The sequence below is a fragment of the Myotis brandtii genome, unplaced genomic scaffold, assembly GCF_000412655.1.
Source record: "Myotis brandtii unplaced genomic scaffold, ASM41265v1 scaffold165, whole genome shotgun sequence".
In the NCBI taxonomy this organism is placed as follows: Eukaryota; Metazoa; Chordata; class Mammalia; order Chiroptera; family Vespertilionidae; genus Myotis; species Myotis brandtii.
In genome coordinates this window covers 15,745,036-15,753,674 of record NW_005356042.1, presented here as the reverse complement: position 1 = coordinate 15,753,674, position 8,639 = coordinate 15,745,036, and the positions used below count along the sequence as shown (strand labels likewise).

The 8,639-nt window shown below is 52.4% G+C and overlaps 1 protein-coding gene across 1 annotated transcript in view; it reads right to left on the bottom strand.

Annotated features, from left to right (window-relative positions):
• The window catches only part of FA2H (fatty acid 2-hydroxylase), a 120,573-nt gene that overhangs the window by 19,151 nt on the left and 92,783 nt on the right, over positions 1 to 8,639 (bottom strand). The window lies entirely within an intron of this gene.

The window sequence follows — 8,639 nt, the reverse complement described above, 5'->3', positions numbered from 1 at the left end:
GGTGGGGGTGGGGAGCAGCAGCAGAGAGACTGTAGGAAAATGAGCTATTAGTGGGAGTGTTCTGGGCAAGGAGGTCCCTGCCAGCCTCCCTCCTGTCCGTGGCAGGTGTCAGGCAGAGGGAGTCACAGGAAATCACGCCCAGTGACTACCCTCCCTGGCAATTCCACAGAGCCCATGGGTCACAGGCTGGGCCAGCTAGGTCCATGTGCCCACAGGAAGGAGGGGCAGCCGAGAGCGAGGGAGACGGTCCCTCCAGGAACTCCCATGTGTGGGTCAGTAGCCACACACGGCGAAACTGGCAGAGGAGAGCCCAAATGGGCTCAAGGTTAAATCACAGCGGCGAAGAGGCAAAGTCAGAAGGTAATAGAATGCGCTAGGAAAATCACACGGTGCCAGCTGGCTCTGATGTCACCGGGGTGGCTGGAGAGGGCAGGCTGGCACGTAGCTAAAACTCATGCTTCCTCGCAGGGAGGGTGGGGAGACCATTTGCCGGGGGCCTGCCCTCTGAGTCCCTGTGACTGAAGGACACCGTGGTGCTGGTGGCCACGGACGAGGTCTTGGAAGCTGAATATCGGCAAGAACCCAGGAAGACTGTCTGAGCAGCCAGTTGGGGTGTCCATTGTCATGATTCTTACATTTTTGCTTCCAGATGAACCAAGAGAACCTGATGGTGACAGTGATACTGGCATTTTCTGGGGAAACTCATCAGTAACCCAAATCAAGGCAGCTTGCATGGCCTTGCCTTGGTCTGGTATTATTTTTATTTTTAATCCTCACCTGAGGATATTTTTTTCATTGCTTTTCAGAGAGTAGTAGGGAGGGAGGAAAAGAGAGAGAGAGAGACAGAGAGAGAGAGACATCAATGTGAGAAAGACACATCGACTGGTTGCCTCCTGAGCATGCCCCAATCAGGGGCAGGGAGTGGACCTGCAACCCAGGTACGTGCCCTTCACCAGGAATCAAACCGAGACCCTTCAGTTCTTGGGATGACGCTCTAACCACTTTGCAACATTGGCCAGGGCTATCTCAGTATTTTTCATTTGTGTCCCCATGCTAATACCTGCATTCTTTAAAAAAAGTATCTCTGATGATCTCTTAAGGACAAAGAAGAGTGAACTTTATAGCATATCATACAATGAAACTCCCTCAGCATCCAAAATAAATGTCATATAATAATCCTGCCACTTCTAGTTCTGTCCCACCCGCAAAATACCCCAGGGTGCCCCCGATCACTGAGTTCTAGATTCTCCTTCCCTTCTGAGTAGTTATTTTCCCCTTTCTTAAGTTGGGTGATCCAACCCTTCTGTGCCCACAACCCCACTTACTGCAACTCCACCATCTCAACAAGACGGAAGGCTCACTTTGGGGCCTGCAGGGAAGGGGTTCTCACGTGCCTTATCTTTTCATGGTTTTGTCTGTGCTACACTTTCCAGACACCCCTGAGTGGCAGACACAGAGCTGTTTGGGGTACATCCACCTAAACAAATCCCTGGAAGCAGCAGAAAAGGTGGTCGCCTCTGGCACGGGGCACAGCACCCATCCGTGCAGCCCACTCCTCCGCTCCCTCCAGTCTGGACTGTTTTCTGAGAGCATTAGTCCTTGGCTCGGCTGGCGGCCTCGGGTTTCCAGGGACCACTTCTGGGTCTTTCCCTCTAGGACAGCGGTTCTCAACCTGTGGGTCGCCAACTTGTGGGTCGCGACCCCTTTGGGGGTCGAACGACCCTTTCACAGGGGTCGCCTAAGACCATCAGAAAACACATATATAATTACATATTGTTTTTGTGATTAATCACTAGGCTTTAATTATGTTCAATTTGAAACAATGAAAATACATCCTGCATATCAGATATTTACATTACGATTCATAACAGCAGCAAAATTACAGTTATGAAGTAGCAATGAAAATAATTTTATGGTTGGGGGTCACCACAACATGAGGAACTGTATTAAAGGGTCGTGGCATTGGGAAGGTTGAGAACCACTGCTCTAGGACCACACAGGCGCTTTCTCCCTCATCTGCAGGACTGTACATATTTGCGGGCAGCCGAGACCCCCACCCTCTGCCATCTGCTTTTCCCCAAGACTCTGTTAGGACATACCAGGGTCTCTAAGCATAGCGGGTGGTCCACGTTCCTCTTCCAAAGCAGGTGTGACCAGCGGGTGTGATGGGACCAGTGCTAGATGGGCTCACGCCTCCCTCACTTGGAAAGCCACATTTCAGGCCATGGGAACTGAGTTCCCATTGGCCCTCTTAGCACATGGCCAGCTGAAGCTTATTTCACGGACGGCTGCTGCTGGCGTGCTGTGGAGAGCTGTGTGCCCCCGGAGGGCCTGCTCCCTGGAGGGCCACAAAAGATGTGCGAGGAAGATTGGGACACCCGGATGGTGATGAACGGGAGGCAGTGGGCCCTGGGAAGCAGAGAAAGCCTGAAAAATGGGATCAGCAAGGGGGGTTTGCAGGGACAGGAAGCCCGGCTCCCTGTAGCCTCCTCTATGTAAAGTCTTTCCCCTGCATTTCCAAACGCTTCTCCTGTTAAGCCTTTGGATTAACCGCAACGTTTCCCTCTAGCCAGCAGCAAAGGTTTTCCACCTTCTAAACATGCCTTGCATTTCCCTTCTCAAATGTCACTCTGTCCAGGATGATGACAGCGGTTTTGGGCACATCCCCAATATTCCGGGATGCTTACTCTGCGTCCAGCCCTTTAATCTTCAGAACAACTGTCTGAAGGAGGCAAGATTATTACCCTTGAGAGACAAGGAGACCTACGCCTGGGGCAGTGCCATAGCTAGTGAGAGGTTAGACTCCAGAATATTCTCTCGACCTCTGTGCGCTTCTTCCCTAACCATGCTGGCCAGTCACATCTCTTTATTTTCCAACTTTCAGAAAACCATACTTTCCGCGTGTCTCACGGTGACAGTTGGTGTTTATGATTTCCTGCCTCTTGTCGTCTTTGGACGTTTGGGTAGTTATCCTGTTTGTCCAATGGCATTACGGATTCCAATAGGGTGGGAAACTACTGTGTCCTTTTCCCAGGTGCCTAGAAGGGGCTCCTGATGCTATGAAATGCTCCATTCATTTTTCCCCGAGTGGACCATGTTTCAGTGCTAGACCTTTGCAAGATAGCCAGCGACTCCTGCAGTGCTGTGGGCTGGGCGGCTGGGGCTTGGCCCTTCTTGGAAATAGAAAACAAATGGGTGGGTGCGTTTGCTTAGAGGAGAGTGGTGGCCCAGGATACTGAACACGCCGTCTTAGAACATCCCTCTGGGCTGGAGAGGACAGTGTCCAGGAACAAGGGTCAAAATTCCAATAATTTGGGCCATATATTCTCAGTGCCCTTTGGCCGAGTCCCCAGAACAGGCATGAGCAGGACGAAAAGTACGTTAGACTGATACGCGATTGCAGGCATTTTATTTTGCCAAATAAAAATATTTCCCAATTACCATCAGCAGCATTTCATAAAAGAAAGGAAATTTCACCCTGGCCAGTGTGGCTCGTTTGGCTGGAGGCTGTCCTGTACAATGAAAGGTTGTGGGTTTGATTTGTGGTCAGGGCACATACCTAAGTTTCGGGTTCGATCCCTGGTTGGGGGGTGTATAGGAAGCAACCAGTTGGTGTCTGTCTGTCTGTCTCTCTCTCTCAACATCAATGAAAAATGTCTTAGGGTGAGGATTAAAAAAAATAAAAGGAAATTTTAATACCAAATAGGTAGGAAACGCATACTTTCAGAGTAAAAGTTGGTCCTTCCCAAGGAAGGGCAGTTGGCAACTCTACATTGACATTTTTTTAAAAAAAACATTCTACTTAAAAATATCAATGTAAAAGAATTACACTCTAACATTTTCTTTTGTGACTATGAGCTGTACATAATTGTTTATTTTTGGTTCCAGGTGGTTGGAGTCCTCTGGCTTATCTTTCATCTCTAATCGAGGGGTAACAGAAAGTAGATCAAATGTTCCCTTTGTTCCAGTTCTAAGGTTTTACTTTAAAAATGACTAAAAATCCAGCTTAGCAGAGAGATGTTGGCTAAAACATGGAAACAATACTTTTGAGGTTTTTTCCTTCAACTGGAAAGTTTCCAGGTGATGTGAGGGCCCACCTGGAGGACGGGGAGCGGCTCGAAGGCTGCCATCAGAGTAGTCAGGGATGCTCTCAAGACAGTTGTCACTTTCTTTTTAAAAATCTTTTTTTTTTTAATATTGTTAATTTATTTCAGAGAGGAAAGAGGGAGAGAGAGAGAGAAACATTAATGATGAGAGAGAATCATTAATCGGCTGCCTCCTGCACGCCCCCAACTGGGGATCGAGCCTGAAACCTGGGCATGTGCCCTGCCTGGGAATCAAACCGTGACCTCCTGGTCCAGAAGTTAACCACTGAGCTTTGCCAACTGGACACCAATCCCCTACTGATGAACACTTAGGCTGTTTCACTTCCCCTCTGTAATTAACCATGTGAAAGTAACCATTCTCAGGCAAACATTTTTGTGTATTTGTGGACCAACACCATTGGGGCGCTGCCCACCGAGGAACAGAGGGGAGGAAGAGAGGCAAGTCGGGGTCACTTTCTCCCGTCCTTCTCCTCCCTCCTGCTGCTGCCCCGGTTTAATCACAATTTAAAAGTCCTGGAGCCACCAGGCAGTAATGTCATGGGTGACAGGCTTTTGGCAAATAAATCCCCAGACTGACCATATAAACAAGGTGCTTTTGGGGTGGCCTCATGGGGACTACACCCCGCCCTGGCAGAAGCCCAGGCTGTTCGTCACATGATTGCACACACCTCCAAGGCAGGAGGAGACTTCAAGGAGAGCCAGAGCAAGCAGCACGCCGGCGCTGCCACCAGCAGAACTGCCTTCAGGTGCCAGGAAGTGTCCTCTGACGCATCTTCCATTGACTATTTTTCTTGCGTCTAGTTGTGAGCTTTCAAAAGGCCCAAGCACCTTCCCCCCATGCAGACGGGACAAAGACCCTCCTGAAGAAGGTCTCCCATTCCCACTCAGGGGCTGCTCATCTCTGAACCTGGAGTCTCAGGAACCAAGTCCTCCTGGGAGTCGCAGGATCTGGGCCACGTTTTCCAGGCTTCTACACCCCAGTGTTTATTTTATGGTTGAGCCAGGCTCACCCTTGAATTCCACAAGCAAACACCATGCATGAATCAGACGTGTGTAAAGGTCATTCCTGGGAACCAGGGTACTACTCCAACTTTAAACTTGGAAAAAAGTTTCTTGGAAACTTCCACAATGCATTATTTAAAAGACTCTCCTGACCCTGGAAGCAAGCCACAGGGAGCTTTAAAACCCAGAAAGCATCAGAAAGCGAAGACGACGTGTGCTCTTTTCCAGTGTTTGAGAATCAATCCGGGTGATGCCTTCAGATGAATAAGTCTCACATGGTAAGGGAAGTGAATAATTCTGTGGTCAGACACACTGGCTTTCACAAGAATGGCCAGCCCAAGTGTTCATGGGTGTGGCTGCAGGTGGGGTGTCCAACCCACCTGTGTCAGGTGGCAGTTTTCTTAGAGCAGCGGTTCTCAACCTGTGGGTCGAGACCCCTTTGGCGGTCGAACGACCCTTTCACAGGGGTCGCCTAAGACCATCCTGCATATCAGATATTTACATTACGATTCATAACAGTAGCAACATTACAGTTATGAAGTAGCAACGAAAAATCATTTTATGGTTGGGGTCACAACATGAGGAACTGTATTTAAAGGGCCAGAAGGTTGAGAACCACTGTCTTAGAGGGTCCACATGAGGGACAGAAGCCTGTTCTGGGGCAAAAAAACAAAACAAAAACAACAACAATAAAAAAACAGAGATGAAGATCCCTCCTCGCCCTGGCCCCTCTGGCCCCTCCACTCTGGGAAGGAAGGCTGGGACTTGGCTCAGAGCCCTTGCGTGGTCTGGCATGCGGCTGTTTGGGAGGACTGTGGTGAGTCTAGGAGGATAGCGCTCAGGCTGAAAGCATCTTACACATTTCCCTGGGAGTGTCTCCCAAGCTGGAATAGCAGCTCCATGAGGGTAGAGGCCCCGCTGTGAGGTCCCCAGGAGCTGCACAAGATCAGCACTCAAATACTTGCTGAATTATCATTAAGGAGCAGATGGTGGCCTGTTTAACCTCTGGGGACCCAGCCCCGGAGAGGCCCCCAAAGTGTGGGCAGGACAGGCAGGAGGAGAGCTGCCGATGCCTGCGTGTACCAGGAGAGAGAGGGAGGTTGGGAAGCAGGCGCTGCCCATTCAGCACTGAGAACCACCAGACATGCTGGACCACGGGGTGGGGCAGCGAGGAAAGCATGTTGATCTCCTTAGGTACCCCCACCCCCACCCCCACCTCAGCCACAGCCCAAGCGCAGGGAGACAAGCCAGAGAGACAGGAACGCCAACTGTGGCTTCTCCCTGCACAATGCCAGCGCCTGGCTGGTCACGTGGTATTATTTCCTCTCAGATGAGCCAAGCCCCTGCTCTCCTCTCGTGGAGATGGCTCTGCTAACACCACCGCCCCTTCTCCTGGCTCCGGCCCCCGCACGCCTCTCTCACACTGCGTTCAGCACCCTCAGACCCAAACTCAGAGCACCCAGGAGCTGTTCCCCGCCGGCTCCCTGAGGTCCAGCCAGTCCATGGAACACTCCTGTCGCTCAGGGCCGCCTGAGTCAGGGGAAGAGTCCAAGGTCAGGGTCTAGTCTTAGACGCTGCAATTCAGGACAAAGCTTCCAGCCAAGCTCCATTACCAACATGCTGTGCGCCCTGAGGATCTTCCTCTTGGAACGAGAAGGCGCTTCTCTCTGGCAGGGGCACCCCAAGTTCCTGCTCTGTCCCCAGAGGTTGGGCGGGTGACACCAATGAGTGAGGCAGGTGGGGTGTGGTGCCTAATATGGACCCATTTTGTTTGCATAGCAAACATGTGGGCATAGTCTTCATCTCCACAAGGAAAGATGCTCACATTCATTTTCCTCAACACATGAGGCACCAAGAAACAAAAACAAACAAAACCATAGAGTACTTTTCTCTAGAGATGCTGGTACAGAGAAACAAAGATGGAATCCCAGACTGCACCCACATGGGCCAACCAGGCTGCAGGGTCAGCTGTACCCAGATGCTTGGTGGGTAGGGGTGGGGGGTGACAGGCCGGTACCAGGGGGACCAGAGCCCCAGCAAGGTCCAATGAAGGGGGACCCCAGGCCTCCTCCTCCCTCCAGTCTAGTGGAGAGGATTGGCTTCAAGACAAGCAGGGGGTCAGGGAGCAGAAGTGGGTGGCAGCTGCCGGTTTTACTGGGTCTCGTCCCCTTGGGGTGTCCGGAAAGGAGACAAAATCCATGAAGGGGAAGGAATCGCAGTGGAGACGCAGGCCACGCTCCAAAGAAGTTACCTCCAGGGTCTCACTTCCCAGTGTAGAGGCCTCCCCTCCAAATCCATCTGTGGAAGTCCTAGCCCCCGTACCTCATGCCGGGACCTCGTTTGGAAATAGGGTCATTGCCGATGTAATTGGTTAGACGAGGTTATGAGGATGGGCCCTAACCCAATGTGACTGGTGTCTGTATAAAAAGGGGGCATGTAGACACAGACACACAGAGAAGGCATGTGCAGATGAAGGCAGAGGTTGGTGATGCAGCTACAAGCCAAGAAACGCCAGGGATTTCTAGCAGAGCTGCCCGAGGAGGCGGGAGGGAGGAGAGAGGCCTGGAAGAGATCCTGGTTCGCAGCCCAGAGGAACCAGTCCTGTCCACACCTTCGTCTCAGACTTCACACCTCCAGACAGTGACACACATTTCTGAAGCCTAAGCTACCCAATTTGGGGCTCTCTGTTATGGCAGCCCTACAAATGAACCCAGGCCTGACCCAGTCTCCCCGGGATTAAGACAGGGCCGCAGGGGGAGAAGGAATTCAGCCACGGGAGGCGTCCAGGGAGACGTGGAGACAGGATTCCCTCTCCTCGGAGGCTGAGGGGTGTCAGCACAGCCATCCTACCAGGCCTGCAGAGGCAGCTCCTGAGGGGGCATCCAGGACACCCCTCCCCGGCCCACTGTCTCCTGTCCTGGAGCCAAGGTGGCCTTGCCCCCCTCCTGCAGGGCCTGAGAAGTCCCTCCCCAGTTGTCCCCATGTGGGAGGGAGGCAGGCTGGACGGGGGGGTCAGGCAAACCGCAGCCCTCTTTAGCCTCCTGGCCTACTTTGTACCCCCTGGCTCCAGCCATGTGGCTCCTGGGACAAAGTGCCACCTCCCTGGTGAGTGTCATGACCACCCTGGCATCTCAATGATATCAACACAATTCTCCCCGAGGGGTTCCACAGATGGGGAAACTGAGGCACGGGGGACCAAGTCACTGAGTCAAGGACTCTCAGATGATGGCTGGGAGAGCCAGACAGGAAGCGCCTTCCAGTGCTGTCCCCGCTGAGACCTCCTGCGCCCTCCGCCGCCCCCTCTGGAGGACCACCAGGTACTCCAAGCCCCAGGCCTGGACTCTGCCTTAGACCCCAGCCCCCCTCCAGGGCCCACACCCTATGTCCCCACAGAGGGCTCGCTTGGAGGGTACATGAGGGGGAGAGAAAAGAGAAGAACAACAGAGAGCCTGCACTCTGCAAGGCAAACAAACAAGCGGACCACAGAGGCGGTGAAAGGAGGCAGTGTGCTGGGGGGCGGGGGCTGCGGGG